This window comes from Miniopterus natalensis, chromosome 4 (assembly GCF_054644295.1).
Source record: "Miniopterus natalensis isolate mMinNat1 chromosome 4, mMinNat1.hap1, whole genome shotgun sequence".
NCBI classification, from domain to species: Eukaryota; Metazoa; Chordata; class Mammalia; order Chiroptera; family Miniopteridae; genus Miniopterus; species Miniopterus natalensis.
In genome coordinates, this window is record NC_142084.1 from 66,503,920 (window position 1) to 66,512,388 (window position 8,469).

General features: G+C 43.7%; 1 pseudogene; it reads left to right on the plus strand.

Moving 5' to 3' along the window:
- Nucleotides 1–5,305, plus strand: LOC148093333 (small ribosomal subunit protein uS5-like; annotated as a pseudogene).
- Nucleotides 5,306–8,469: the final 3,164 nt, after the last annotated feature.

Consider the following 8,469-nt stretch of genomic DNA (forward strand, 5'->3'; position numbering starts at 1 on the left):
ATGTGTGCTGCCATTTCTCCCCCAAGGCGGTCCATATCCTTCAGGAGCAAGCTCAGAGGCGAGAACTCCTGGGTGCCTGACTTCCTGACCCTGAGAAGACAGGTATATATCCACTCTCTCCCCACATGTTTCCTCTTACCTCCAGGAACCTCACGCTTGAATTCTTGGGCCTGACCTTCAGGGAACCGGTGGGCCTCTCCTTAGACCAGTTCCCAGCTTCCTCTGGGATTATCATGAAAGGATTAGAGAACCAGGGTGTGTGTCCCCACCGGCAGAGAGTCTCGGAGGTGCCCAGAGCGTATCGTGGGATCATCTCCACAGAGTCACTCGAAGAAAATGTTCTCTTTTCTTAATTCAAGTCCCTTCATGAACGCGGCTGGTACCAGTGTAGGAAAGGGGTGGCAAAGAAACCAGCTTGCCAGTTATTTGGCCGGGCTTTCAGAGGTTGCCTGGAAAATAGACACCAACACTCTTAAGGGATCACCAGAAAGCACTCTGCACAGGAATCCATTGGCCAGTGGGCTGCGTTAACATTGGGAAACTGAGGAATATACAGGAACTCTGGGTATCATTATTTCAATTCTTCTGTAAGTGTAAGAGTAGTTCAATAAAAGTTTTTAAAAATCAAACAATTCAAAATCAAAAGTGGTACCGCATGTTTCTTTTCCGAGGAGACACTAATCGGCGGAGGGCGCCTGTGCCCTGGGACCGGAGGCCCTGGGACCGGAGGCCCTGGGACCGGAGGCCCAGGGACTGGAGGCCCTGGGATCGGAGGCCGCAGTGGCTTCCACCGAGGGGTTGGCAGCCGCATCCCGGGCCAGGGCCGAGGATCTTGAGGACACAAGGCTGAGGACATGGAGTGGATCCCTGTCCCCAGGCTGGGCCGCCTGGCCAGGACATGAAGATCAAGGCCCTGGAGGAGACCTCTCTCTCCTCCTTGCCCACCGGGGAATCTGAGACCCGTGACTTTTTCCCGGGGGCAGCCCTCGAGGACGAGGTTTTGAAGATTATGCCCGAGCAAAAGCAGACACGCGCTGGACAGAGGGCCCGGTTCAAGGCATTTGTGGCCACCGGGGACTGCAGTTGGACCTGCTGGCCTGGGTGTTGGGTGCTCGAAGGAGGTAGCCACTGCCATCCGTGGCGCCAGCCTCCCGGCCATCTCTGTTGTCCCTGTGCTGCGAGGCTACTGGGGGGATGCGCTTGGCAAGCCCCACACCGTGCCTTGCAAGGTGACTGGCCGCTGTGGCTCTGTGCTGGTGGCCTCATCCCGGTCCCCAGGGGCACTGGCATCGTCTCAGCTCCTGTGCCCAAGAAGCTGCTGCTGATGGCCAGTATGGATGACCGCTAGACCTCGGCCAGCGGCTGCACTGCCACCCTGGGCAACTTCGCCAAGGCCACCTTTGATCCATCCCTGAGACGCACAACTGTCTCACCCAGATCTCTGGAAAGAGGCTGTTGGCACCAAGGCTCCCCGTCAGATTTCACTGACCATCTTGTAGAGACGGCAGCCAATCGATGTGTCTGTCACACTGATGTCTCTCTCTCCCTTCCACTCTCTCTGAAAAGCAACGGGAAAAAACATCCTTGGGTGAGAATTAAAAATAAGTAAATAAAAATAAATAAACAAACAATGAACCTTATTTGTGAGTTTTTAACTAAGGTGAATTCTATTTAGGTAAATGACGCTTTGAATTCTGTAAGAGAATACTCTTTTGTAACCAAATCCCCTGGATGTAAAACCAAAGTGGAGCCCTGGCCTGTGCGGCTCATTGGTCGATGTCGCCCGGTGCACCGAGACTTGCCAGCTTGGTTCCCAGTCAGGGCACATGCCCGGGTTGCGGGCTCAGTCCCCAAGAGGGGATGTGCAGGTGGCAACTGATTGATGTTTCGCTCCCTCCCCCTCTCCCTTCCTCTCTCTCTAAAAACATCACTAAAAAACATATTTTAAAACTATATGTATTATAAAGCCAAAGTGGATACCTAATTTGCCCCCATTATGTTTTATCTGGTTTAGGAGGAAGTAAATATTTATTTCATTAACACAACACTAGGTCAAAACTCATTTCATAGGGTCAATTTAACTTTAATTTGGGGTAACATTTAAATGAAGTTTACATCACTTTTTTAAAGAATCTCTTGACATTCAAGCATGGGGGTTGTAATTTTAGGGGAGCTCACTTGAAAAGAACAAAGCTGACCTTGATAGAAGTCATGATTAAAAGGTAATAAATTGCCCATCCTGATACCCCATGAACAAAACTTGCCCAACATGAATAACTGAAAATTTTTATTTCGCAAGATACTTCAAAGCCCAACCTGATGCTGTGGGAGAAAATGGGCCACATGCTAACAGGACAAGCTCAGGGAAGGTCTGCATGGTGGCCTTACAAACTCAAGAGACCTAAAATAACCACAAAGGCTGATCTGAAATTAAAACTTTTTAACTAAAAGCAGTTTATGGTGGATAGTCATGTCCTAGGCTAGACTATTCCCTGAAAAAGGTCAATTTTCACATTAATTGAGCCTACCTATTGTTTTTTGCATCTACAATAACATACCTTTGGAATGTAATTTCCTTTTTCTGGACCCCTCAAAGCACAAGTATCACACCAGAGCGGAGACCACAAACCCCCTCATTGTTATTGAGTTAATCGTTGACTGTTAACTATCCTGTACCCACCTATGGAAAAGAAGTATGTGTCTATCATTTTACTTTTCATCCAGTCCCAGAGGTTTCCCTGCTTTGCTCTCTCCTGCCTCCCTAATCTATCACCAATGGAGTTCATATAACCCATTTATGTCTTCTCTTTTGATTATAATATATAAAATAAAATTCAAAACAGTCATTCTCTAGAACATTTTCTCAGTCCATTAAGATTTTGCTTCCCAGCAATTGTCAATATTTTGCCTCAAATAAACTCATAAAAATTCTTTATAGCTTTAAATGTTTCTTGTATTGACAATGCCCACAGTCAAGAGCAAATTTTCTGCAGGTTAAAAACTCTTTTACAAAGCGAAGGACATTGGGAAACCTGCCACAACTTCTATTCATTACTCACCAAAGGCACAGAAATCCATAGTTCAGAGAGGTAAGTGTTGGCTGGGTTGATGTTTACACACTTCTGAGCTACAGGGTGCTTTTTGTCTGGGGAAATGTGCAAGGTCACTGACTTTTATCTAGTGACATAAGGAAAGAACTAAAGATTAAAAGACAAACCCTATTTCCTTGATTAGATTTATGCAGTGAACTTTATACAGGATTATTGACAAACTAAAGAATATGCCCTGTTAATCCAAATTCTACTTATTTGATATTTCCTAAATATCCAGAAAGATACAGGTATTTAGAAATTTCAATAGAGTCATTCACTGCCTATGAAAGTCTAAACGTTACATCTTTTTGCAGGGTAATTATTTTTCATTCATTGAATAAATAAATATTTATTGAGTACCTACTGTATACCATGCACTATTCTAAATACCTTGCTGGTGTGGCTCAGCTGGTTGGGCATTGTACCTCACACTGAAAGTTCTCCAGTTCAATCCCAGGTCAGAGTAGGTAAGGGAGGCAGCTGATCGATGTTTCTCTCTCCCTCTCCCTCTCCTTTCCTCTCTCTCTAAAATCAATAAAAACATATTTTAAAGAAAGACATGTAAAAGAAAAAATATATTATATAGAACATTCAAATAAGTAAGAAAGCTTGAACAGATGGCAAATGCTGGAAGAAAAGTAAATGGCGATGGCATAATGAATGATTGGGGGCAGTCAAACCCTGTCATTCTTTCAGTTCTCATTCCAGCTGAGAACTGGATAAGGCTGATGAAATTTAGTGCTTAAAGGAACTCAGGCTGGTTGACTAAGACAGCAAGGCCCTGAATTCTATGTGATCTTCCAGCACCGTAACCTGTTTGCTCAGGCCCAGATCTCCCCCCCCCCCCCCCCATGTGCCTCAGAACAAATGTTTCTGGCTTTATCTTTCCTGTTATTGCAATATTTAGCACAGTTTGTTAAGTTTCAATGCACACAACCGCCAATGTAACAGTTTTTAGCACTCCACTTCCTCTTTCTCCAGCCATCTGCCTCTGAATATTTAAGCTTTGCCCTTCCCTGTTCTGGCCTACGCTTCGCACATCTTCCCATTGCAACAGTCCCCCTTAGTAAAGTCTTTCTTTACTAGTGTCTGAAGTGGTGGTTTTTTTTGTTTTGTTAAATTTGATGACCTGAATTACTTCCCGTAGAGCCAACTATGGGAAGATTAGGGAGAAGCTTCAAGAGAGAAATGCTGGTACAAAGGCCTTAAGGCATGGCTCAGCTTGGGGAGTTTGAAGAATACAGAATTCCTTTAGGTGGTAAACTGAAGTCTGTTCTGCAGAGCTGATCTTGCAACCTCTCCCCAACTCTGCCTTCAGTGACTGCCCATTGGTAGCTTGAAATGGACTGTGTGAAAGAATTTACACCACAGAAAGAGGTCAGTGCTACAAATCATAACTTTTACTGACTTCCCACTAAACCATTGCCTCTAGTCATTGGTTTCTTCATCTCCATCATGGGTATAATAATAGCACCTAACTCAGAGGTTGAAACAATTTATTGATTCATACTAGTAATATTTAATCAGCTCCTATTTGGGTTTGACACTGTGTTAAGCCATGGTGAGCAAAAACTAAGTCCTTGCTCTCTTGGAGTTGTAGTTTAGAGGGTGAAGTGCCCTTTCATCAGATAATTGCCAAAGTCCTGGACCTCAGTATAGCCGTAGGGGAGGGCCATCAGTGACTAGAGCACCCATGAGAAAGCCCCAAACCAAGAACCCTCCCCTAGGGTGAGTGTCAGAGGAGGCTACCTGGCAGGTGCACCTGAAGCAAAAATCTAGAAGCCGTAGCAATGCAGTCATTAGTATTTTCAAAATGGGATGCAGAGAGTATTTTAAATACTCCATATTTTAATGTGTATTTAAAAATAGAGTTGACCCTTGAACAACATAGATTTGAATTGTGCGGTTCCACTTATACCCAATTTTTAAAAATAAATACATAAATATATGTAATTGTGTTTTCCTTATGGCTTCCTTTTTTTCCTTTTTATTGAATGTATTGGGGTGACACTGCTTAACAAAATTATACAGGTTTCAGATATACAATTTTACAACACATCATCTGTACACTGTATTGTGTGTTCACCACCGCAAGTCAAGTCTCTGCCCATCATCATTTATCCCCCTACACCTTCCTCCACTCCCCCCCCCCCCCCCGGCACCTTATGATTTTCTTAATAACATTTTCTTTTCTATAGCTTACTTCATCGTAAGAATACAATTTATAATACATGTAGCATACAAAATATGTGTTAATAAACTTGTATGTTACTGGTAAGGCTTCCAGTCAACAGTAGTTAAGTTTTGGGGGAGTCAAAAGTTATATGTGGATTTTTCCACTGTGTAGAGGATCAGGGACCCTAACCCCCGTGTTGTTCAAGGGTCAACTGGATATCAACAACGCGCACACACACACACACACACACACACAAACTTTGCTCAGGATTGGACTGAATTAAAATGTAAACCAACAGAGTCAACTTTCAAGTCAATGAGAGTATTGGCAACAACCATGAAGACAGTCAGGGATGACCGACGTCTGGGAAACTGCCTCTGGAAAAGGGAGTGGTACTTGGTGAAGGGCACTGTCTTTGCCGTTGGGCATCCTGGTCAGCCCCAGGCTGTGAGCTTTAACTCTAGAGCAGAACAGAGGCGGGAGAGAGCAAAGGGCACCTGCTTCTCCTCTCGCAGGTGATTGGCAAGCCAGCAGTTCCCTTCCTTCTGCTGCAGGATTGGCATGAAGAGAGAGCAATTTGGCTAATGAGGAGCTTTGGAGATAAGGCCCCTAGGGTGAGAACAAAACTATAAAAGAACACCTGTCCCCTATTAACACAATCACCCCTGCCAGGCATGAAGAAAGATACCTTGTCTCTTTTTAAAGAATGTGTCTTGTCTCCCTGAGATTCTTGAAGGCCAATTTGTCCTCAACATTCATGTGAATTCTTGGAAGAAACTCCACCTCAGTGATATTCTGTTGGGTCATCTGGAGATCCAGAAATCCCTTGTAAGTTCTGGAGGGCCGGGGGCAACTTACTTATTATAATTATTATCCCCACTTGGAGGTAGTCCCAGGGTAATTAAGTAGGAAATCTGAATCTATGGTACTCAGAACACTGTCCCCAGGCCAGCAACCAGAGTTGGATTCATGGGCTTGCCACCAGAGCCCTTGCAGAGGACCCTGCACTTGGTTTAAGCTCTGTTGTCACTGTCTTGAAATTTTTGAACAAGGGGCCCCCCCATTTTTATTTTGCACTGGAGCCTGAAAATTATGCAGCCTGCCCAGCCAGCAGTAATCAGCATTACCTGAGAAGTTCTTGGAAATGCAATTTCTATACGTGCTGAAACTGGGGATGGGCCCAGCAATCTGTGTTTTTTGCCCCAAGTTTAAAAAAAAAAAAAAAATGGATTGATGGATTGATTGATTTTAGAGAGGGAGGAAGGGGGGAGAGAGAGAAACATTGATTAGTTGTTCCACTTACTTACACATTCATTGGTTGCTTGCTGTATGTGCCCTGACTAGGGATCGAATCCAAAACCCTGGCACGTGTGGATGACGCTCCAACCTTGAGCTCTCAGGCCAGGGCAGAATTTCCTTTCTTTTTAAGGCTGCATAACATTTAATATTCCATCGTATGTATATTTCACATTGTGCTTGCACATTCATCTTCAGTATGCCCTTGGGTTGCTCCCATCTCTCAGCCATCACGAATAACTGCTGGGAACGTGTGTGTATAAAGATCTCTGAGACCCTGCTCTCCCTTCTTTTGGACAGATACCCAGGCGTGGACTTATTGGAAATGGTAATTCAATTTTAATTTTTTGAGAAACTCTTTAGCATTCTAACACAGAAAAATTTTAAAGTCTCTTTCTTGGTGTTTAAAATTTTCCAAATGTATAACCTCCATTCGTGTTTCCAGAGCAGTGTCTGTTGAAACAGATAACAGCCTGTGTATAGGGAAAGTGAAGGGGAAAGAAAGACCCTAAACCAAGCTCAGCATTTCGATACAGCCTACTGCAGCAACTATTAATAAAAATAATAACCATGGCAACAATTATAGCTGACATTTCTTAAGTGCCCACTATGTCCCTTGCAGTGAGACCTTTTCTTGTTTAATGCACAAGGCATCTTATTTATTTGAGGGACAGAGAGGCCCTATGAACTTTGCTCAACTTCTTTTCTCTCTCTCAGCAATAGGCTATGTTTTTCCTCCCTCATAAACTATTGTGTGAGCTGTGATCCTGTAAAGTGACCTGAATGTTAGCTCTGGCTAATTCAGCAGCTCTCTCGCTCTCCATCCAGTATGAGGGGAGAGGCAAAAAAGCTCACTCATCTCCTTTCCTGCCTCAGGACCCCATGCATACCATCCTCCCTTCACTTCTGTGAAGAATATGTGCCCCCCCCCAAAAAAAAAATAATAAAGAAATAAAAATAATAAAAGAATATGTGTCCTTCTGAAGCACACATCCTGAAATGAATAGTTCAGTTTTGATTAGAGCAGAAAATGACACCTTTTCATCCATAATGTTCCATGCAGGCATTTGCACACCAGCTCTTGGAATTATTCACTCTTGAAAATTTCTTGACTCAGCCATGAGGTGGAGCGTTAGTTTTATGGGGTGGTGATTGCTGGAAGTACATCACCTCCTGTGCAGTTATTACAGGGGTCAGGTAATGGAGGAACTTGAATGCCAGAGTGAGGACTTGGGCGTTTATTGGGTAGAGTGCCACTGAAGTGATCCACAGGGATGTGCTGGACCTTCACTGGCACCTTTGAGAAGATTTCTCTGCAAAGATGCCAGGGTTTGAATGTACTCAAGAGTGTTTGGAGGGGCTCTGGCCAGGTAGCTCAGTTGGTTAGAGCATCATCTCGATATGCCAAGGTTGTGGGTTCCATCCCCAGTCAGGGCACATACAAGAATCAACCAATCAATGCAGAAATAAGTGGAACAACAAGTCAGGGCTTCTCTCATTTCCTCTCTCTCTCTCTAAAATCAGGTGTTTTGTTTTTTTAAATGTATGCTTGGAGTGTGTGGTAAGGCTCTCTGAGACAATGAAGTCATCTAACCAGGTTTGATGCCATATGAAGGAACTAGAATTTAATCCCAGATTTTAAAATGGCATGTGGCCATGATAGCTCCTTAATAAAATAAAACAGCACTCGTTTTCATTTTTAATTATAGCATTAGAAAAATATATGATGCATACAAGTCACTCAAAAATGTCTTGGTGAAGGAAGGAAGGAGTAGAGAAACCTGAAGGGAAGAATTGTTTAAATTCTAGTACTAGAATTTAAGGCACAGCTAAAAGACTTGTGTCAAACAAGTGGTGTCTGTTTCATTCTAACTCACCTCTCTATTTTCCAGCAGACTCGTCAAC